The sequence below is a fragment of the Trachypithecus francoisi genome, unplaced genomic scaffold (assembly GCF_009764315.1).
Source record: "Trachypithecus francoisi isolate TF-2019V2 unplaced genomic scaffold, Tfra_2.0 Lachesis_group5, whole genome shotgun sequence".
Taxonomy (NCBI): domain Eukaryota; kingdom Metazoa; phylum Chordata; class Mammalia; order Primates; family Cercopithecidae; genus Trachypithecus; species Trachypithecus francoisi.
The window spans coordinates 1,294,949-1,319,405 of NW_022681470.1; the positions used below are offsets into that span (position 1 = coordinate 1,294,949).

Sequence of the window (24,457 nt, forward strand, 5' to 3'; positions counted from 1 at the left end):
CTTTTTGGGGGGATTAAATCTCTCTTGGTAATGAAGTATAAGTCTTTTTATGTGTTGGTAAATTCAGTTTTGTAGTATCTTTTGAGACTTTTTGCATCTATATTGAAAGAAATTTGGGTACCGTAGCGTAGTTGATAGTGGTGTATACTGTATAGTATACTGTATAGTACTAGATAGTATTATTTCGTATATATGTAGTTTGTTAGTTCATTCTCACGCTGCTATGAAGAAATTCCTGAGACTGGGCAATTTACAAAGGAAAGAAGTTTAATTGACTCACAGTTCAGCATGGTAGGGAGCCCTCAGGAAACTTACAATCCTGGCAGAAGGTGAAGGGGAAGCAAGGCACCTTCACAAATTCACAAGGTGGCAGGAAGGAGAAGTACAAGCAGAGAAAATGCCAGATGCTTATAAAACCATCAGATCTCATGAGACTCGCTCATGATGAGAACAGCATGGGGGAAACCATCCCCATGATTCAGTTACCTCCACCTGGTCTTGCCCTTGACATGTGGGGATTATTACATGTCAAGGTGAGATTTGGGTGGGGACATGGAGCCAAACTATATCTGTGTGTGTGTCACACATGTGCGTGTACAAGGAGACATCCACTCTGGGGAGAATTACATATCTCAGACAGTTGCCTGACAAGTGATTGTTGTGTAGGAAAACTTAGTGACCTTGTGTTTTCTGTGCTGCTTTTTCTCTTGCTGCTGTTATGTGCACTCTTCTGATGAGGTGCATATCCATAGTTTCTCATGGTTTAGGTGCAGATGAGCAAAGAGAAGGGAAATAATCATTTTATATTATCCCCTCCCAAAGTATGGGAGAGTACCCCTCCCAATAGTAAACTCCTAGCCAAAGTGTGGGCTTTCCTTAGCATTGCTGCTCACCAGCATTCTCCTGTGACCACAAGGCTTGATGAACTTAGACAAAATGACTTTCTTAGGGACGCTAACTTCAGCAAGATATAGTAGACCTCACTGGAGGCTTAGGTGATCTTCTCCACTGTGGGTTGCCAGGCTTCTGAACTCTTTCCCTTAACCACACAGATGGTCTACACTGTCTGTTACCAGGTAGCGATAGTACCTGAAACCTGAAACCTGTAACTTTACATGAGTAGAAATCCAAAATGTTATAAGGCAATTGTTATAGCGAGAAAGGAGAAGGCTAGTTACGTGATGTGCTCACATCCAAAAATCTAATAGCAGATGACTCACCAATCATAATAGAGCATGTCAGTTAAAGGCACTCCGTGACTTCAGTCCAGACAGGATCAAGTCCCCACTCTACTCCTCTCCAGTGTCTGAATTTAGACAAATCACTTACCCTCTCCATGTTTAAGTTCTCATCCTGATAATGGCAGCACCTACCTCATAGATTTGTGAAGAATAGAAAGTTACTACATGGCTGCTCATCATAACAGTGATGAATACATTGCAGCGACACTTTAAATGGTGTACAACAAGTAATGTGTGAATTTACCAGGGTACCCATATCCTTGCCAACACATGGTATTTTCTTTTTCTTCTTCTTCTTCTTTTTTTTGAGATGGAGCCTTGCCCTGTCGCCCAGGCTGGAGTGCAGCCGTGCGATCGCGGCTCACTGCAAGCTCCGCCTCCCGGGTTCACGCCATTCTCCTGCCTCTGCCTCCTGAGTAGCTGGGACTACAGGCGCCCGCCGCCACGCCCGGCTAATTTTTTGTCTTTTTAGTAGAGACGGGGTTTCACCGTGTTAGCCAGGATGGTCTCGATCTCCTGACCTCGTGATCCACCCATCGCAGCCTCCCAAAGTGCTGGGATGACAGGCGTGAGCCACCGTGCCCAGCCTAACACATGGTATTTTCTGTCGTTTTCATTTAGTCTTCTGGTTGCTGTGTGATGGTCTCAGGCTTTATCTACATTTCTCTGATTGCTAACAGACTTGAACATTTCAGCACACATTTTAGTTATTGAATAACCTCTATTTTGAAGACTTATTTTGCTTATCTCCCACTATTTTAGGAGTCTCTTTTTCTTGATTTATGGTAGTTCTTTACATGAAGCTGGGTAAGAGTCCTTTCTTTGGTGTTCCTCTCAGTCTCTCTCTTTCTGTATTTTGATAAGCTCTTAATTTTAATAAATTGTATTTGTTATTTTCCCCAGTATATTAAATATTTTTTATTTAAGAAATATTTCTCTTATTAAGGCCACAGAGATTTTGTTTTTTAAATGAGGATGTATATTTAAAATTTTATTTTGCAATTCATTCAGAATTTAGTGTTTTTGTGGCTAGGAATTCCATTTTTTCCAGTAAGCTAACAAAATATAATTTATTCTGTATTTTGATAAGTTGTTAATTGTAATAGAATGTTATTTGTTCTTTCCCCCAGCATATTAAATTTTTTTGTTTTATTTAAGAAATCTTTCTCTATTTTAAGGCCACAGAAATGTTGTTTTTGTCTTTTTAATCAGGATGTATATTTAAAATTTGATTTAGCAGTTTATTCAGAATTGAGATTTTTTTTGTGGCCAGGAATTTTTTTCCAACAAGCTAACAAAATATAATTAATTCTTTTTTATTTGCTGTCACCTGTCATTGTCTCACCCAAGTTAATATCATCTCACCCTCAGAGCTGGCTTTTCGGTGAAGACGTATAATCCTGCTCCTTTCTTTGTCTTTCAGTTCTCAGCAGCCCCACAGCACCAGAGTCATTGGTTTGAAATAACTCATTGGTTTTGGTCAGAAATCTTCAGTGGGCCTTTTTTGCTCAATGGATAAATTATCTTCATATTTTATTTATTTGTATGTTTAATTTTAAAATATTAGTTGACAGATAATATTGGATATATTCAAGCTATCTCCAAAGACACATTGTGTGGTAATTGATACAAAATCAATGTCTGCCATGACTTAAAAGTTTGTCCTCCACCTAAATTCGTGTTGAAACTTTAAACTCCAAGACAGTAATATTAAGAAGTGGGGCCTTGGCCGGGCGCGGTGGCTCAAGCCTGTAATCCCAGCACTTTGGGAGGCCGAGACGGGCGGATCACGAGGTCAGGAGATCGAGACCATCTCTGGCTAACACGGTGAAACCCCGTCTCTACTAAAAATACAAAAAGCTAGCCGGGCGAGGTGGTGGCGCCTGTAGTCCCAGCTACTCGGGAGGCTGAGGCAGGAGAATGGCGGGAACCCGGGAGGCGGAGCTTGCAGTGAGCTGAGATCCGGCCACTGCACTCCAGCCTGGGTGACAGAGCGAGACTCCGTCTCAAAAAAAAAAAAAAAGAAGTGGGGCCTTTAGCGGGTGGTGAGGTCATAAAGGCTGTGCCCTCATCATTGAGATTAATGACTTCATCAGAGGACTTGAGGGAGTGAGTTCTGCCCTTTCTGACTTTCTGCTATCTGTGAACGTAACATTCAGGGAGTCATCTTGAAGGCAGAGAGCAAGGTCCTCACCAGAGCCAATCTGCCAATGGCTGGATTTTGCACTTCCCAGCCTATATAACTGTGAGCGATGAATTTACGTCATGTGTAAACTACCTAGTCAGGTATTTTGTTAAAGCAGCAGGAATGGACTGAGACAACATCTGTTGCCACCCGTGCCGTACATTAGATTGCCAGAACTTATTCATCTTAAAACTGAAAGTTGGTACCTTTTGAGCAATGTCTCCCCATATCCTCTACCTTCCGGCCCCTGGAAACCACTATGTAGTCTGTTTCTATGAGTTCAATGTTCTTAAGCTCCATCTATAAGTAAGATCATGTAACATTTGCCTTTCTGTATCTGACTTATTTTACTTAACATTCTCCAGCTTCATCCATATTTTCACAAATGACAAGACTTTATTCTTTCTTATGGCTGAATAATATTTCATTGTGTGTGTGTGTATATGTACATCTCACAATTTCTTTATCCATTCACCTATTAATGGGCATTTAGGTTGTTTCCATGTCTTTGACTATTGTGAAAAATGCTTCAATAAACCTGTGATTGCAGAAGTCTCTCTGAGATACTGACTTTATTTCCTTCGGATGTAATACCCAGACGTGGGCTTGCTGGATAATATGGTAGTTCTATTTTAATATTGTGATGAGCTGCCTTACTGTTTTTTATAATAGCTGTATCAATGTTCTCATATTTGTAAGGGAATGTTGCTCCCTTTTGGGAGACAATTCTTCATGGATCTCTCACTTCATTTTCTCACATCTTGTGTAAGCGTTTCTTTCGGGCTGTCTTTTTCAGGATTTTTTTAAATGAAAGAAACAGACTTGAAGGATGTGTCTCATCAGGTCTGTAAAGAAATACCTGGACAATTGAATAAAGATTATGCCTTTCTCTGAGGCACTGGTTGGCAGGTTTTCTTTGAAACACACGTTAAAGCACTGGGATTTCTTAACCTTGAGATTCCTCGGCTGTGATCAAAATCTACGGTGCAGAAAGTATCCAGTTGGGTCTCTTTGTATAATCGCTGTCCCTTGGAGTGGAATGGGGAACAAATGCAAATATGGAGCTCTTGCTTTTCGTTAGTGTGGTGAGTCATCAAATATTTTCATCAGGCCCAGGAATCTCATGCCTTCTTCTAATATCCATGAAGTTGACAGTCTTAATTTTTTGGCTTGCAAATAGAAAAAAAAAATCCAAGAATGTTCACATTTTTGACAGCTTGGGTGATGATGAGATTGGTTCTGAGAGATCTATAACTTTATAACTTTGTTTAAGAGGAAAGTAGAAAGATTCTTCCCAGACCTGGCCAGGGCGTATGAGAAGGCTTCCTGGAACAAGCAGCAAATTCTCTCACCCAAATGAGAGTGAAGTGAGAGTAAGATCCCTCCATTCTCCAACCTGTTAGCGAGGCTGTTGTGTGAGAGGGAGAATTGAAAGGAGCAGTCTAAATGTGCCTCATATGTTCATTCTCCTAGCCAAAGTAGGAAACAATGAGGAGTCCCCGAAGCTGATAGAGGACTTAGGATAAATAGAAAATATTGTAAGTTCTTGTGGTTTCGCTGAAAGCAGTCAACAGGCTGCTAGCAACTAAAAGAAAATGTGGGTGCTGGTACCTTGCTTATAAGCAGAGAGTCTCTCTATGTACTCGCTGATACCAAAACTCCACTGACAGGGCTTGGGCAGGGTTCACCATGAAGGCAGAAATGCCACAGAACAATGGAGGTGGGGCCTATGGGGCTAACTCATTGTCCTCTGTGTTTCTACACCAAACTTTACAGTTAGAATTGTGTCACCTGTGTTTGTGCTTCCCTGTCCCCTGAGTGCCGGAGGGGATTATTCCAGCCTGCGTGAGAGACAGGTAGAAGAGCGTGGGAGAGACAGACTTCTCCATTTGCCACAGAGGGCAGGTCAGTCTTTATCATGAGAACCTTTACACTTTGATGTCCAAAATGTTCACCCTGCATGAGCTGTTAGCTGCAAAGACAGAGGTTTCTGTCTCAGTGCTCCTATCTAGAATGGTAAGATCTCTCTGCTAGTAGATGTAGCTGATAATTGAAACTGTGCTTCAAAAAGTTAAAGAAGCAGCCAGGCGCAGTGGCTCACACCTGTAATCTCAGCACTTTGGGAGGCCGAGCCACATGGATCATGAAGTCAGGAGTTCGAGACCAGCCTGGCCAACATAGTGAAACCCCATCTCTAATAAAAACACAAAAATTAGCCAGGCGTGGTGGCGCGTGCCTGTAATCCCAGCTATTCTGGAGGCTGAGGCAGGAGAATGGCTTGAACCCAGGAGGCGGAGGCTGCAGTGGGCCGAGATCAGGACACTGGACTCCAGCCTGGGCAACAGAGCAAGACTCTGTCTCAAAAAAAAAAAAAAAAAAAAAGTTAAACCAATGACTAACAGAAATCCTTGAGTTTACAGGATGGCAAATTAAAACAAAACAAAACAAAACACACACACACACACACACACACACACACAACTTTCTAAAACACTGAAATTCCCTCCACTTATGAGATAAAGTAACTGGCTGAAATTGGTTTGAACAAATATAACCAATGGGACTCTGCACAGAATGAGCTTGCTGACATCATAGCCTGAATTTCTACCACGTTTCCTACTAACTCCCCCAAAATTTGCACATATGACCCATGAGGAAGAATGAAGAACTGGGCATGCCCATGGGTGTTCCAGACCCCCCGTTATCATCTGCTAGTCACCTCCTAAGCTCAGAAGCTACCCCCGTACCTTTTCTAGTAGAAATTCTGCCTGGATGCCAACAGAGGGAGACAGATTCGAGCTTGGGACTCCTGTCTCTTTGGGAGCAAACTTTCAATATAAAGCTTTTCTCAAAAACAAAAAACCAATGACAACTGAATGTATTGGCCCCTAGCATATTGGGTAGTAAGCCCTGTTTTCTCAATAACAAGAAGACCTGAAAAAAATCCAGAGTTCCGCTTTCCAAATAAGGTTTAGTGAAGCTAAGTGGGCATATTTTCATTGCTCAATTCTTCCAACCGTCAAGAAAAACGTGATCACTTTGCCATTTGGAGCCTTTGACAAAAAGAGCCTGCACCTAGGCCGGGTGTGGTGGCTCAAGCCTGTAATCCCAGCACTTTGGGAGGCCGAGACGGGCGGATCACGAGGTCAGGAGATCGAGACCATCCTGACTAACACGGTGAAACCCCGTCTCTACTAAAAAATACAAAAAATTAGCCGGGCGAGGTGGCGGCGCCTGTAGTCCCAGCTACTCGGGAGGCTGAGGCAGGAGAATGGCGTAAACCCAGGAGGTGGAGCTTGCAGTGAGCTGAGATCCGGCCACTGCACTCCAGCCTGGGCGACAGAGCGAGACTCCGTCTCAAAAAAAAAAAAAGAGCCTGCACCTAAACATATTCTTTGGCGTGTTTGACTCGTAGCCACCCTGACACTACTACAGGTTACACTAATGTGCAAGTCAGTTATAAGTTTGCTGCAGAACTCCAGTCAAACTGAATCCCAACTCAAGGAGGGCTGGGGGCTGCCTAGCTTTGCATTCCAGTTTTGAGGTGGGTCAATTTAAACTCTTATGAAAGACCTCAAAAGACTACTTGTTAAATATAAATAATGTATTCTAGAAGGAAATTGGACTGACACAGAAATAGTTCTAAAGGGAAAATCGGAATCTCTCTATGGTGGAAATTTTATGCCCTGCTGCACTATCTGGAGCAAAGCTTCTGGCTCTGTGGGGCCCCCACTTCACTAAGTATTCCCTAAATTTCTGTCCCTGGTTTACCGATAGGTCAGAGAAACTGATACCTCATGGTGTTCACTGAGCTACTGTCTACGGTGGCTTTTGAACTTCAGTGCCAGCCATGCGGAACCTGAGTGGGTTGGTCATGCCAGTCAATGGTCGGAACTCAGGTTTCATTGCTCACATTCTAGCTGTTTGGTCTTTTGCATTAAAAACTACAGACTGTCTGAAAAAAGGAAATCTTTCAGGCTGCAAACTAGAAATAACCTCAGCAGCTGATTTACTGCTGTGTCAGGTCACTAACAAGTTTTACAAGTTTTTGGCCGGGCGCGGTGGCTCATGCCTATAATCCCAGCACTTTGGGAGGCTGAGGCGGGTGAATCACCTGAAGTCAGGAGTTTGAGTTGGCCAACATGGTGAAACCCTGTCTCTACTAAAAATACAAAAATTATCCAAGCATGGTGGCAGTCATCTGTAATCCCAGCTACTCAGGAGGCTGAAGCAGGAGAATCGCTTAATCGCTTGAACCCAGGAGGCGGAGGTTGCACTAAGCCGAGAATGCACCTCTGCCCTCCAGCCTGGGCGACAAGAGTGAAACTCCGTCTCAAAAAAGAAAAAAAAAAAAACCAGAAGTTTTTAATAAGAGCCTGTTCTCTGAAGAGACTGACTATAACCAGGCTGTGGATTGAGTCTGAATCCATCTCTAATGCTGAGGGCATCACCGCGGCCAGACTTCTAGTTCTTGGTGAAAGGTGGTCTTTCTAGCTCACAATATGTGAGGCCCCCGACTGTTCTCAACAGAATGACTTCACCGACCTTTTGACTCACTTCAGAAGGTATTGTTAATACCTCATCACTGCTCACACCATCAGCATAAAAACTGACTCCATACACACCGTGTGTCCCTCAAAACTAATCTCTGTCACCTTTTCAAATTTCAGAACCATTTGCACTGACAACGTTGTGTCTTTTATCATCAAATCTACTAGAAATTGACTGACTGATTTTACCAAAATCTTTTCCTTCTCCTGATCCATATGTTACAATTTGTTGATTGAATGTAATTCTTTCTAAAAAGGAATAATCTCTTTTTGACTGTCTCCAGGATAAGAATGAAATGGTTGAGGACTGTAGAGATCTGTTTCCCAAATTTGAGATTCCACGCTGACTACTTGAAAAGATACATCTTACTGGCCCGGCGCGGTGGCTCATGCCCATAATCCCAGCACTTTGGGAGGCCGAGGCGGGTGGATCACAAGGTCAGGAGTTCAAGGCCAGACTGGCCAGTATGGTGAAACCCCGTCTCTACTAAAAATACAAAAATTAGTCAGGCATGGTGGTGGACGCCTGTAGTCCCAGCTACTCAGGAGGTTGAGGCAGGAGAATTGCTTAAACCCAGGAGGCAAAGGTTGCAGTGAGCTGAGATCAGGGCACTGCACTCCAGCCTGGGAGACAGAGTGAAGAAAAGAAAAGAAAAGAGATGAGAGAGGAAAGAGAAGAGAAAGAAGGAAGGAAGGGAGGGAGGGAGGGGAGGGGAGGGGAGGAAAGGGCAAAGGAAAGGGACGGGAAGGGAAGGGAAGGGAAGGGGAAAGGAGAGGAGGGGAGGGGAGTGGAGAGGAGGGGAGGGAAGGGGAGGAGAATACATCTTCCTTTCCCCTAAATGCAACCCTAGCTTAGTTTGTACTAGACTAGGGTTTAGAGCTAGTCTTTTGCAGCCTTTCATAGAGTTCCATCCAATTGACCCACCTCAAACGTGGAATATAGAGCTACACAGCCCTCAGTCCTCCTTGGGTTAGGATTCAGCTTGACAGGAGCTCTGTAACAAGCTTTTAGCTGACTTCCACATCACTCTAACTAAACGCTAGCTTTCCCCTAACTGCTCCAAGCCTAGTTTGTAGTAGGCTGTGCGGCAGCCTAGCCCAAAGTGGGATTATGATACTCCAACTTAGTTGTGGTTGAGTTTTATGTGAACATTTTTGTCCCTATTTCATCTGGCTTTTCTAGATACAATGTCTAGGAGAAGGTAGGAAGTGACCAGAATCAAGGTAAAATTCTTGGTGCTGGAATGAGATACACTAATTTTGTGGGTATAGTTGGGGAGGGATAGCTACCCGAAACCTGCAGAGTACACAACTCAGACCTCAGGAGATACGGAGAATGGAGGGCATTAATAACTTTTTGTCTTTCTGAATCACCCTTAGTGAGGGCCAAAGAAAAATCTGGAAATCATCTTAGGAAAGGACAGGGTTAGTACTGGAGCAGATGGTAGGGCAGGCGCTGTGGGTTCATATCCTTTTGGTCTCTCCACATCACCCTTCAGGGTCCTTTGGGACTGTTCCGTCTCTCTGTGATGTGGATGTGGAGTTTTGTTGAGCATGCATGCTCACTGCCTCACTGAGGCTACAGGTGTAGATGATAGGGAACTATTACTTTTTTTTCTGAGAGATTCAGTGTCTCATGGCCGAGCTTAAGCTGGATCTATGGAGCATTGATCCCATTGTCTACTTCTGTGAGCTAGAGCTCCTCCATCTAGTTTCTACCATCTAGAGACGAATCTTGCCAATACTTGGGTAAACCAAAGATGTAAGTCAGGTAAGGGAACCCTAGACATAGCCCGACTCTTGCCTTGTTCCTCTTCTCACTTGAAATCTTGTTGGCTTAGAGACATCCCCTCAGATGGAGTCTCAGGATTGATTAGAACATTGTATTCTAGGGAAGCTGGGGGAGCAGGGCAGGGTCCCAGTTCAAAGCTTCTGTCAACAGCTTCCAGTCTGTGTGTAGTAAGTAAATCTAGAAACGATCTTAGAGCTCTGGATGGATCACTAAGAGAGGTCAGGATTTCTGTAGATCAGAATCCCAGGACACACGTTCCTGAGTCACCTTCCAGGGTCAGATTCTTGGTTAAACCCGTGTGGTGGGGCTGTAGAGCAGCATATGCCTGGGAAAGCCTCTGATCACACATTTCCTCAGGGATTTTTTTAGGCCTGATTTCCCTTTGAATTTACTTTTACAATCCTTTTGTAATTTTATTTTTCACATCAATTGTAACTTATAAGTTGGTATTATTATACATATGTAGGCATTTGGGTGTGTTTTGAAGGCATGTCCTGCTTCAAACTGATTTGTGGTATATTGAATTAGGCCCATTTACTGGAATTATCAACTGCTCTCCTCCAACTACACCAAGAGCTGAGGATTCTGGGGAGGTCAGGATGGAGATGAAATAGAAGAGTGGAGAAAACAGCTCTCTATACCACATGCAGATTCTTTATGGATAAAATGCATAATTACCTAAAATGTAAAATACTCAAAAAATTATCTAATCAGTGTGTAATGGAAATTACAGAACAAAGAACAAAACAAATACCAAAATACTTTTCTTTTTTCTACATTAACATTAAATAATTTATATAATGAAATATTGTGTGATCCTAGTGTAAAATGCCAATAGAATATATGTAAAAACAAAAGACAGTATCTGTATTAGATTTAAAATCTCCTACAATACATAAGATGAATTGAGACGAGTTGATGGGTGCAGCACACCAACATGGCACAAGTATACATATGTAACAAACCTGCACGTTATGCACATGTACCCTAGAACTTAAAGTATAATAATGAAAAAAAAAATGAATTGAAATTTTTAGAGTAGAAGAAAGTTTAAAATTAGGCAAATGGGCTGGGTGTGGTGGCTCACGCCTGTAATCCCAGCACTTTGGGAGGCCGAGACGGGCAGATCACCAGGTCAGAAGATTGAGACCATCCTGGCTAACACGGTGAAACCCTGTATCTACTAAAAAATACAAAAAAAACCCAGCTAGGCAAGGTGGCGGCGCCTGTAGTCCCAGCTGCTCGGGAGGCTGAGGCAGGAGAATGGTGTAAACCCGGGAGGCAGAGCTTGCAGTGAGCTGAGATCTGGCCACTGCACTCCAGCCTGGGCGACAGAGCGAGACTCCGTCTCAACAACAACAACAACAACAAAAAAGAATAGGATCAATAAGCATTTAATATACCTTGTCTTAGATTCTATGTAAGAAAATGAAAAGTAAATAACAATGGCATGGCGATTTCATCAAACTGAACAAATAGAAGCATTTCTGCAGAGAGAATATGCTATTAAAGGTTGGTGAATATCAGTCTTCTGAGGACTCGGCCTGGGAGAGTGAAGAGCCACAGCCTTTTCTGAGTTCCAGTGGGGAGGATATAAATATATATTCATTTTGCTACTCTTTTAATATACAAATGATTACACTCTAATGTATTTTCTGATTTACAGAAATGCGTGACTGTCATAAGACGTGAGATGTCTTATATGAAATACAAAATGTGTCAGTAATCAGCCCTAAAGAAAACGGGGTTTACCATTTTCAGTGTATTGTTCAAGTTCCTTTTCTACAACCACCGCAGGTTCTGTTATTAACATGGTGTGTCTGAAGTTGTCACTGCTGGTCATCCGGAAGAATCTGAGAAGCAGCAAGTCTTTGTTTTCACTCCCAGACCTGTTTTCTTTGCTGAATAGGGTCAGGAGACCCCCAGGTCAAGCTTCTTCTCAACTGTAGGTAGGCTGAGTTACCTTCGGTCCAAAAAAGGGCTGGGCCTGTCTTTCTCCCAGAAGGAGCTCTGCACTTCTCCAGCCAGGGCTGGACCCTGGGACAAGTCAGTGTGGCTGAGATTCCCAGCCCTCAGCAGGGAACACAGGCCACCTGGGAGTCCATGGTGTAGAAGATCTGTACTGCAGCACAGAGGCCCCCAGAGCTGGTGAGCTAAGAGAGCTGCTCCCAGGTCAGCAGAGAATGGACCTACTGTGCTTGTGTCTGAGCTAGGTCTTGATAAGTGGCCTCAGACTTAGCATAGAGGTCATCAGGCTTTTCAGAAGTGGCAGCAGGTGATCTCCTGGGGACTGAGATATGGGCTGCTTGCTGCACCTAGTGCAGACCCTTGGGCATCCACTATGGCAGGCATCGCAGGTCTCAGTTTTCCAGCTGTAGGGCCCCCAGCTCATAAACACAGAACAGTCACCTCTCCCATGGCTGAGCATACCCACCAGTAGTGGCCTGGAGTTTCCCCATGGAGAGGCTCCGAGAGGCATATGGAAGCCCCCCTGCCACTGCCACAGTAATGGTTCTATCCCTGCTGCCTTTGGTCTGGGGAAGAAACAAAGAACCTGAGAGCTACACCCAAGCTTGCAGCACACCACCACAGCCACCATACCGAGAGGAGACTAGTCTTTTCTCCCTGTGAGCCTTCATCCCATTGCTCCCCAACAAGTGGAACCCCAAGCTTATGCCAGCAGTACAGCTGCCCCACCCACCAGCTGAACACCCCCAGTAACTGTGGTTCTGTATTTCTTGGAGGCGGAGCCCCCAGGAGCAACCAAAAGCCTTTCTACCACTGCAGTGGAACTGCCCTTGCTATCCTCAGACAAATGAATGAACAAATACCTTAAGTGCCTTATCCACACCTACAACAAACTGCAGTTGACCCAAGGAGAGGAGACCAGTTCATCTCCCACAGGTTCCACCCACACCCCTGCTTGTCACCAGACAGGAAACCCTGGGCTTGGGCCACAGCACAGACCCTCCATCCTGGGCTGATTGCACTTAGCAATTGCTAACTGCCACCTCTGGGGTGGAGCCCCCAGGAGACAAGCAAAGGACCTTTGGCCACAACCACTATTAAGGTCCCTTCCTCTGCTGCCTCCAAGCCAGAGGAGGAACATAAACCCTGAGAGTGCCCCAGAGCTGTGGTGGGCAGCCCAAGGGTGCCAAGCTGCAATTTATAGCCAGCATTCAAGTGGGAGAGAAGCCTGCACTTTCAGAACATCGAGAGGAGCATGACTGCAACTGTCAGAAAATATAGGGGAGCCACATGACCAAGCAAGAGCCTACCAACTAACCAGTATGCCTGAGCACCACCTACTGGATCACATCCCAAAGTTCCAACACCAAAAACACCTTGCTGTCATTCCCCTCTGTGAGACCAAAGACAAGTGAGCTACAAATGAAGATGCTGCACAAAGCCTCGGCTCTGTGAAAACATCAAGAAAAAAAAGTGTACTGACTGTACTCAATCTACACTGCAGTTACAGGAACACCCACGTGCAGAGATGAAACAGAACCATTGAAAGAACTCCAGTAACTCAAATGGCCAGAGTGTTACATGTCCTCCAAATGACCACACAATTTTTTCAACAGGGGTTCTTACTCAGGCTGAGCTAGCTGGAATGACTGAAATGGAATTCAGAATATTGATAGGAATGAAGATCGTCAACATTCAGGAGAATGCAAAACCCAATCCAAAAAAACTAAGAACTGCAGGAGCTGAAAGACAAGATAACTGATATAAAAAAGAATCTAATGGTTCTGACAGAGCAGAAAAACACACTACAAGAATTTCACAATGTAATCACAAGTATTAACAGCAGAATAGACCAAGTGGAGGAAAGACTCTCAGAACATGAAGACTGGCTCTCTGAAATAAGACAGACAAAAATTAAAAAGAATAAAAAAATGAACAAAACATCTGAGAGATATGGTATTTTGTAAAGTGGCCAAATCTATGAATTATTGGCATCCCAGAAAGGGATGGAAAGAAGGCAAACAAGTTGGAAAACGTTTTAGTCGCCGGGCGCGGTGGCTCAAGCCTGTAATCCCAGCACTTTGGGAGGCCGAGACGGGCGGATCACGAGGTCAGGAGATCGAGACCATCCTGGCTAACACGGTGAAACCCCGTCTCTACTAAAAAAAATATAAAAAGCTAGCCGGGCGAGGTGGCGGGCGCCTGTAGTCCCAGCTACTCGGGAGGCTGAGGCAGGAGAATGGCGTAAACCCGGGAGGCGGAGCTTGCAGTGAGCTGAGATCCGGCCACTGCACTCCAGCCTGGGCGACAGAGCGAGACTCCGTCTCAGAAAAAAAAAAAAAAAAAAGAAAACGTTTTAGTATATCATCCACGAAAACTTCCCCAACCTTGGTAGAGAGGCCAACAGTCACATTCAGGGAAACCAGAGAACCACTGTAAGATTCTATACAAGAAAATCATCTCCAAGACACATAATAATCAGATTTTCCATGGTCAAAATGAAAGAAAGACTATTAAAGGCAGCTAGACAGGGCAGGTCACCTACGAAGGTCACCCCATCAGGCTAACAGCAGACCTCTCAGCTGAAACCGTACAAGCCAGAAAAGACTGGCGGCCTATATTCAACATTCTTAAAGAAAAAACTCTTCAACCAAGAATTTCATACCCAGCCAAACTAAGCTTCCTAAGTGAAGGAGAAATAAGATCCTTTTCAGACAAGCAAATGCTGAGGGAGTTCATGACCACCAGACCTATCTTACGAGAGATCTTGAAAGGAGCACTAAATATAGAAAGAAAAGTCTGCTACCAGCCAATACAAAAACACACTTAAATACACAGATCAGTGACACTATAAAGAAACCACACAAACAAGCCAGCATAATAACCACCTAACAACACGACAGGATCAAATCCGCACATATCAGTACTAACCTTGAATGTAAACAGGCTACATGCCCCACTTGAAAGGCATACAATGGCAAGCTGCATAAGAAAGCAAGACCTGATGGTATGTTGTCTTCAAGAGACCCATGCAGTGACCTAGGCTCACAATAAAGGGATGGAGAAAAATCAACCAAGCAAATGGAAAACAGAAAAGCAGGGGTTACAATCCTAGTTTCTGACAAAACAGATTTAAACCAACAAAGATTTAAAATGACAAGGGTATTACATAGTGGTGTGAACCATGAAAACTTGAGATAAGTCTCAGTTAACTTAGAAAGTTTATTTTACTGTTATGCCCAGACCGTTTGTTCCCCGAAAAAGACCACCAGAGTCCAGAGTCAAAGCCAAGCGGCAAGGATCTTTAATGCAAGTTCGAACTTGGTCCCTCCGTTCCACAACATACAGGAGGGCCCTGAACAATGCATGCGCTTGCCTTTTATAGCCTAATGTAAACAGGACTTGTAAAGTTGCAGAGGAACGAGGGAATTCTCTAGGTTACAGCATTACAATTGGTTAACATTTTAAGTTTATACATTTAGCAGTTTTTTATTGGTTCCCGCGCTCTCACAAACGGCTGTGTTCTTATCGGGGATTTTCCAGGTGGTGTCCTTCTAAAGTTGAGATATATGGTAGTCTTTGAATTGAAAGATATATGGTAGGGAGACATATGGTGGGATGAGCCCAGGAAGTTGAGGGATATATGGAGGGGAGACATATGGTGGGATATGTTTATACTGGGCTCAGGAAGTTGAGAGATATATGGCAAGCACTAGTAATTAGAACAGAAAAAGAACAAGACAGGGACTTTCACATTGCTTGTCTATACAACATCTGAAATCTATAGATAACATTAACTAGGCTCAAGGCGCCGCCCGGGCTGCCTGCCTGTAGGGTCAACTTCTAACTAGGCTCAAGGCGCCGCCCGGGCTGCCTGCCTGCCTGTAGATTTCATTTGGTCTCTTTCATTCCTCCCTTTCTCAAGTACCTCTAGAGCCAATCTTGGGTCTTATAAGTCTGATTCTGTTTCAGCGTCTACAGGTTGGTATTGGGCTCTGAGGACCATGAGCTGTATGGTGTCAAACCTCTCTCTGACAAACCGCAACATTCTGTTAACAACACAAGGCCCTACGGTAAGCAGAAATAGTAGACTTAGTAGAGGTCCAATGAAGGGGGCCAACAGAGAAAACATATAAGAATTCCACCATTGATTTGCAGCTGAGGCAAACTGCTGTTTTCTCATTTCTGTGCTTAACTTGCGTAGCTGTTGGACCCTGTTCTCTACAAGCCCTGATTCATTTACATAGAAGCAACAGTCCTCTTTCAGGAACATACATGTACCACCTTTTTCAGCAGTGAGTAGGTCTAGGGCCCTCCGGTTCTGTAAGGTCACCTGAGCTAGGGATGTGAGCTGTCGTTGAAGGGAGGCAAGGGACTCAGCTGATTCCTCCATAGCCATGGCAAATTGTTGGTACAATTTGTTGCTTTCTATGAGGGTGTGACCTAGGGCTCCCCCTGCCAGTCCGGCTGCAATGAGGGATGATGTGAGGGAGATTCCTACAATGAGGGGGAGAAATATTGCTCGTGTAGGTCTCAGTTTAGGGATTGGGTGAATGGCAGTACTAGTCCAGTTACCGGTGTACCCCAGGAACTCGCCGGCAGTTAGTAGAGTTAATCGGGGAACTAGTGTGACAGGAAGACACAGTAGGTTGGCAACAGAGGGACTAGGTAGATTCTTAGATAATGTTCCATTGCACCAAAAGAATATGCCCGGCGGGGCTCTTAGGGAGGCACTAGGGGGCGTCACAGTGATGCTATAGAGGCTGGAGTTAGTGCCTGAAAAACAGTAGGGAAACTTTTTCTGACTAGGGTTTTGGTACAGTGGCACATTAAGAATGGGGGCGTCCGTGAGATTCTGAAAGTCCCTAGTTTGGGTGGAGGATTCCCAGGGCAGAGGGACAGCGGTTAGTGGTGGATGCCCTAGGGTGGCACACAGAAAGCAGCCAGACAAGCTGTGAAGTCCCGTAAGGTTGGCAAGCTCTAATCCTTCTTGTAATACTTCCAGCCAGGAGAAAGGGCGTAATTCTTGTGTTAGTCTGTCTTCCTGTCGCTGGATATCCCCATGGACTAGGGGCAGTACTTGAACTAGGCCACGCCACAGATAGAGGTGACTACTAGGCCATGTGGAGGAAGAGGAATAGTATACAGCCCCATGTTGAGGCGTGGTCCAGCGGGGGTCCCAAGGGTCCTTAACTATCCAAGTATAGATACCGCCTCTACCCTGTTGGTAAAAATTCCACCCGGAGCTTGTTCCACCCTCTGACTGAGTGCATTTTACAGTAATTGTAGGGGCAGCCTGCGTTTTGGTGCCACCAATAGTGTTTACAATTGTGTTTAGTCTGATCAAACTCAAAGCATATCATTGGTGCCACTGGTCTGGCTATCTGAAAACCAGTAAAATTTAGCAAAATTGGGGCACTGCACCCTGAGGAGGGACAATCAGCACTGGCCAATAATTTCCCGGGCTTATGAGGTTGCCCTGGGTGGGTTTGGTTTTCATAAAGCCAGAATCTCCAAACAAAGGGATTAGAAACTGGTTTTGTGTTAGCCCCCACGGCCACTAGGGCGACTAACATTAGGGTTAGACTACCTAGCTGCATGTTTGTAGTGAGCTATGCTGCCGGCGCAGGGTGAGTTTTAAGGGGTTGTTCTTAGCTTTGTCCACAGTCCACGTGGTCGGTGCTTCAGTCGCTATCGTGACGGGTCCGAGAAGGTCGGAGGCTGGGTCCACCGGCTTGACGTGGGTGTAGTGGATCCACGACGCGATGCCTTCTACCTTTAGGGCAGTGGGTGTGGTTAGGAGTACTTGAAGCGGTCCCTTCCACCGGGGTTCTAAGGTTTCTTGCCGGTGTCGCTTGACTAGGACCCAGTCTCCCGGCTGGTACGGGTGGGGTGTCGGTGGGGGTCCGGTTTCATATAATTCCTGCAGCTTAGGCCAGATTTCCTGATGAATTTTCTGCAAGGCTTGTAGGGAAAACAAGAGTTCAGATACATTTTCAGTTTCAGATTTGAGCAGATCATCTTTTAGGCTGGGAACTAGGGGGGGGGTCTGCCATACATGATTCATAAGGGGTAAGGCCCAGTCTGTAGGGGGTATTACGGGCCCGGAACAGAGCGTAGGGGAGAAGGACCACCAATTAGCGCCAGTCTCCATAGTTAATTTAGTTAAGGTCTCCTTTAAGGTCCGATTCATCCTTTCTACCTGTCCTGACCTCTGGGGCCTGTAAGCGCAATGTAATTTCCAATTAGCCCCAAGAATGGAAGCCAAATCCTGACTCACCTTAGCAACGAAGGCCGGTCCATTATCTGACCCTATCTGGATGGGAAAGCCATACCTGGGGAGGATATCTTCCAGAATTTTTTTCGCTACAACCTGAGCGGTTTCTCTTTTGGTTGGAAATGCTTCAGTCCACCCTGAAAAGGTATCTACAAAGACAAGTAAGTACCGATATCCGATTTTCCTGGCTTTACCTCAGTGAAATCTACTTCCCAGTAGATACCGGGCCTGGTTCCCCTGAGCCTTGTTCCCGCAGCAGCCTAGGATTGGGGATAGGCGTTGCTAAGCTGGCAGACTTTGCAACTCATCACGATGCTGCTGGCCGTTTCCGCTGTGCGTCTGATCTTGAGCTTGGAGCGTCTAATCAGGTCCATCATCCGCCAGGCACCCAGATGGGTGGATCGGTGGATGTGTTCTAACACTTGCTGTCCTAATTTTTCTGGTAGGATAATATGGCCTTTAGTATCAGTCCACCACCATTCTGGATCTGTTTCAGGGGAAGTTGTCGATCCACTGGAGATTGTTCTGAATAATCAGGGTAATACGGCAGGTTCTCGGGGGCCCGGATCAGGGAGCTGGAGTGCAAGGAGTTGACTGGGAGCCTTTGCCACACTCCTTGCAGTTTGATCTGCCAGAAAGTTGCCTTGAGCAGTTGGAGTGGTTGGCTTCTGGTGCCCTGGGCAATGTACAATAGCCAATTTTTCTGGTTTCCATAGGGCTGTTAGCAGGGCTAGGATCTCTTGCTTATTTTTTATTTCTTTTCCTTCAGCCGTTAGCAACCCTCGCTCCCTGTAAATGGCCCCATGTATGTGTGCCGTAGCGAAAGCGTACCGGCTATCTGTGTATACTGTCAGTTTTCTCCCTGCCCGAAGGTAAGAGCTTGGGTGAGCGCTATCAGTTCGGCCCTCTGGCCGATGTCCCCGGGGGCAGGGGTTCCGCCCAGATTACCTCAGTCTCTGAAGTCACCGCTGCTCCAGCATACCTCTGGCCTTGGTGTATGAAGCTACTCCCATCGGTGAACCAAACGAGGTCGGCGTCAGGAAGTGGGCGGTCCTGCAGGTCCTCTCGAACTCCGTGCACCCGGGCTAATATCTCGGTGCAATTATGGAGCGGCGCGTCCAGGTCCGGGTTGGGCAGCAGCGAGGCAGGGTTTAAGGTCGTTGGGGGCAGGAAAATTATTCTGAGGGGATTTAATAGTAGTCCCTGGTAGTGGGTGAGCCGGGCGTTGCTTATCCATCGGTTAGGCGGCTGTTTGAGTACACCTTCGATGGCATGTGGGGTAACGACCCGTAATTCTTGTCCCAAGACAAGTTTATCAGCATCTTGTACCATCAGGGCCGTGGCTGCGATCACTCGGAGGCAAGGGGGCCACCCGGCAGCCACTGGGTCTAACTTCTTTGACAGGTAAGCAACTGGCCTCCGCCAGGGGCCTAAGTTCTGAGTTAACACCGCCTTGGCGACGCCCTTACTCTCGTCCAGGTATAAGTGGAAGGGCTTAGTGACGTCAGGCAGTCCCAGTGCAGGCGCAGAGAGTAGGGCGGTTTTAATCTGTTGGAAAGCCGACTCAGCTTCTTCTGTCCAATTAAATGGCTGCTGTCCCCGCGTTGCCTGATATAAGGGCTTAGCTAGCTCTGCAAACCCAGGTATCCATAGTCTACAAAATCCTGCCGACCCCAGGAATTCCCTTACTTGTCGGGTGGATTGTGGCCTGGGGATCTGCAGAACAGTTTGTTTCCGGGCGTCTGTTAACCAGCGCTGCCCTCCTTTTAGCAGGTACCCCAGATATGTTACTTCTGGTTTACAGATTTGAGCTTTCTTTGCCGAGGCCTGATAGCCTAGACTCCCTAGAGCTTGTAAGAGACTTTTGGTCCCTTGGAGGCAAGCTTCTCGGGTCTCGGCAGCGATCAGGAGGTCATCAACATACTGTAATAAGGTTATTTCAGGGTGTTTGCGTCGGTACTCACCCAGGTCTTCATGGAGAGCCTCATCGAACAGGGTAGGAGAGTTTTTGAATCCCTGCGGCAGTCTGGTCCATGTCAGTTGGCCACTTACGCCCCTTTCAGGGTCAGTCCACTCGAAGGCGAAAAGCTTTTGGCTCTGAGGGGCTAAAGGCAAACTGAAGAAGGCATCCTTCAAATCTAAAACAGTGTACCATTGGTGTTTGGGGTTTAGAGTACTCAGGAGGGTATATGGGTTGGGCACAGTTGGATGTATGTCCATAACTCTCTTATTGACTTCTCTTAAGTCCTGTACAGGTCTATACTCCCCGCTATTAGGTTTCCGTACCGGCAACAAGGGAGTGTTCCAGGGTGAGTGACAGGGCCGAAGGACCCCTTGGTCGAGGAGCCGACGGATGTGGGGCGTGATTCCTTCTTTGGCCTCTAAGGGCATTTGGTATTGATGCACCCGAACGGGGTCTGCCCCAGGCTTGAGTTCCACAAACAAGGCAGGACGGTGCTTTGCTAGTCCTAAACCTCCCGTTTCTGCCCAGGCTCCTGGAAATTGTTGAAGCCAGGTTGCTATGTCCTGGTCAGGGGCCGCCTGCTCCTGGTGGAGTCGGTATTCATCTTCTAAGGTTATGGTCAGGACGGGCACGGGCTGATTTTGGGAATCGGTCACGATGGGCCCCTCAGGGAGGAAATGGATCTGTGCTCCCATTTTAGTTAGCAGGTCTCTCCCTAGTAGAGGACAGGGGCTCTCAGGGATAACCAGGAAGGAGTGGGTTACATTCTTGGCTCCGAGATTTACTGTTCTTTGTGTCGTCCAGGGGTACTTTTTAATTCCTGTGGCCCCTTGTACCCACGAGGACTTGGAGGATAATTTTCCCTCAGTTTTAACTAGGACTGAGTGCTGTGCTTCCGTATCGACCAAGAACTGAACTGGGGACCCCTCCACTTGCAAGGTTACCCTGGGTTCGGGGAGGGGGACCAAACCCCGTCTTCCCTAGTCCTCATTTTGAGTGACTAGTACGGGTGTAGACCTAGGGGGTCCCCGTCCTTGCTGTTTCTTTTTGGGACAGTCTCTTGCCCAGTGGCCAGCTTGTTTACAGTAGGCACATTGGTCTTTGCTCAGGTTGTTATATCTGGGGGACCTCTTAGGTTGGGTGTTCTCTGGCTGTAGATGCTCTTTTTGTACAACCGCTGCCAGGACCTTGGTCATTTTTTCCTCTGGAGTATCTCTATTATTGTAAACCCGCTGGGCTATCTGAAGGAGGTCCTGAAGCTGTTTTCCCTCTAAGTCCTCTAATTTCTGGAGTTTCTTTTTTTTTTTTTTTTTTTTTAGGCGGTGTCTCGCTCTGTCGCCCGGACTGGAGTGCAGTGGCCGGATCTCAGCTCACTGCAAGCTCCGCCTCCCGGTTCACGCCATCCTCCTGCCTCAGCCTCCCGAGCAGCTGGGACTACAGGCGCCCGCCACCTCGCCCAGCTAGTTTTTTGTATTTTTAGTAGAGACGGGGTTTCACCGTGTTAGCCAGGATGGTCTCGATCTCCTGACCTCGTGATCCGCCCGTCTCGGCCTCCCAAAGTGCTGGGATTACAGGCTTGAGCCACCGCGCCCGGCCTGGAGTTTCTTTCTAATATCTGGGGTTGCCTGATTTACAAAAGACATTACGACAGCTGCTTGGCTTCCGGGAGCCTCTGGGTCCATAGGAATGTATTGCCTAAAGGCCTCCATTAATCTTTCTAGGTAGCTAGCCGGGCTTTCTGTCTTTCCCTGCAGAACAGAGTATACTTTAGCCAAATTGGTGGGCTTGCGAGCAGCCGCCCGGAGACCTGCCATTAGAGTCTGGCGATAAAGGTGTAGCCGTCCCCTACCTTCTGCCGTGTCGTAGTCCCACGCCGGTCTGGACAAAGGAAAAGTCGCATTTATAAGGTTGGAGTTGGCAGTCGGTTGACCGTCGTCCCCCGGGACCAGCTTTCTAGCTTCTACCTGTATTCTCTCTCGCTCCTCCGTCGTGAACAAGATTCGGAGGAGCTGCTGACAATCATCCCAAGTGGGCTGGTGGGTAAACATAATACTATCCAGTAAAGCCATTAAATCTTTGGGGTTGTCTGAAAACCGAGCACTCTGGGTCTTCCAATTATATAGATCACTGGTGGAGAATGGCCAGTACTGGAGCCTAGGACTTCCCGTGTCGTCTGGGGGCCCTATTTCCCGAAGGGGTAACGCCACTGTGGAGTCAGGCGGCTGGGGAGGGGGAACCCGCAAAGTACGCCCTCGCGTTCGCCCCGCCGGCCCTTCGGAGTTGCTTTCACTTTCAGCGGGTACAGGCACGCCGACCGCTTCCCGTTCACCTGCTCCCTCCTGCGGTTCCTCCCGGGGGGCTGGGACCCGGGAACCGGAGGGGTATGGAGGGGGTTCTGTGGACAGAAGGTCCTCGCTATCTGGTAGAACAGGATGGGGGGGGCAGTCGGTTGCTTGGATTTTAGCGGTCGAGCAACCAGTGCCTTACAGGGTTCAGAGGCTAATTGGAAAGGGGACAGCCAAGGGGGCGGGTTCCCAGCTATATCCTGCCATATGAGGATATATGGGATATGATCCGGGTGATTAGCACGCCCAGGCTGGAAAACCTTGGACTTTACCCTAGTGATGACAGGGAGACAGAACGTCCCTTCGGGTGGCCACCCTACATTAAGGGCGGGCCACTCGGAGTGGCACAGAGTAATTAGCTTTCCCTTCCTGATGTCCATACCAAGATCATGGCCCCTTGCCCTAACATCCTTGAAATTACTTGTAAGGAGAGATAGGGGAGTGCTCTGGGTATTACCCATCCTGAACAATAGCGCCCGGAGTGGCGTCTGCCACAGGTCCTGCAAGGGAAAAGTGAATTGCTGGAACAGGTCCTGCAAGGGAAAAGTGAGTTGCTGGAATATCAACAACAAGTTTATGTCAGTCCCCGGCGCGCACCAGAAATCTGGGTCAGAACAAGTTCAGACAAGAATACGTCAGTCGCAAGCGCGCACCAGAAATCTGGGTCAAAATAACTGCAAACAAGAACCAGATGAGAGCCGGGGGACGTCTCCCACCGGTCTCCACTGGCTGTCCTATAGCGCGTCCACCAGGACGTATGCCAGCTTCAGACCTCGTGAGTCACAGATTCAGGCGGACTTAGAGAGCCGCGAATTCAGGCAGGCTAACAGCCTCAGGCGGACTTAAAGAGCTGCGAATTCAGACAGGCTAACAGCCTCAGGCGGACTTAGAGAGCCGCAGGTTCAGAACGGACACAGACAGACAAAGACGAAGACGGGCAAACACAGACGACCCGGCTCACCTATTAGCAGATCGATCCTAGTAGATCCGTTGACCAGGGGTCTGGTGGGCTTGGGGAATCCCGGACGAGCCCCCAGATGTTATGCCCAGACCGTTTGTTCCCCAAAAAAGACCACCAGAGTCCAGAGTCAAAGCCAAGCGGCAAGGATCTTTAATGCAAGTTCGAACTTGGTCCCTCCGTTCCACAACATACAGGAGGGCCCTGAACAATGCGTGCGCTTGCCTTTTATAGCCTAATGTAAACAGGACTTGTAAAGTTGCAGAGGAACGAGGGAATTCTCTAGGTTACAGCATTACAATTGGTTAACATTTTAAGTTTATACATTTAGCAGTTTTTTTATTGGTTCCCGCGCTCTCACAAACGGCTGTGTTCTTATCGGGGATTTTCCAGGTGGTGTCCTTCTAAAGTTGAGATATATGGTAGTCTTTGAATTGAAAGATATATGGTAGGGAGACATATGGTGGGATGAGCCCAGGAAGTTGAGGGATATATGGAGGGGAGACATATGGTGGGATGTGTTTATACTGGGCTCAGGAAGTTGAGAGATATATGGCAAGCACTAGTAATTAGAACAGAAAAAGAACAAGACAGGGACTTTCACATTGCTTGTCTATACAACATCTGAAATCTATAGATAACATTAACTAGGCTCAAGGCGCCGCCCGGGCTGTCTGCCTGTAGGGTCAACTTCTAACTAGGCTCAAGGCGCCGCCCGGGCTGCCTGCCTGCCTGTAGATTTCATTTGGTCTCTTTCATTACCAAGGTTGAGGACACTCATCCATGACACAGTCTCAGGAGGTCCTGGCAACATGTGCCCAAGGTGGTCAGAGCACAGCTTGGTTTTATACATTTTAGGGAGACATGAGACATCAATTAACATATGTAAGATGAACATTGGTTCAGTCCAGAAAGGCAGGACAACTCAAAGCAAAAGCAGGACAACTTGAAGGGAGGGAGCTTCCAGGTCATAGGTAGGTAAGAGACAAATGGTTGCACTCTTTTGAGTTTCTGACTAGCCTCTCCAAAAGGAGGCAATCAGATATGCATTTATCTCAGTGAGCAGAGGGGTAACTTTGAATAGAATGGAAGGCAGGTTTGCCCTAAGCAGTTCCCAGCTTGACACTTCCTGTTATTTCTTACTGTCAATCATGTTCACACTCAGCCTTAAACAATTT

General features: G+C 46.6%; 1 protein-coding gene across 2 annotated transcripts in view; it reads left to right on the forward strand.

Moving 5' to 3' along the window:
* Positions 1–24,457, forward strand: part of ZNF669 (zinc finger protein 669) — a 59,509-nt gene that overhangs the window by 1,513 nt on the left and 33,539 nt on the right. The gene's annotated exons all lie outside the window — the stretch shown is intronic.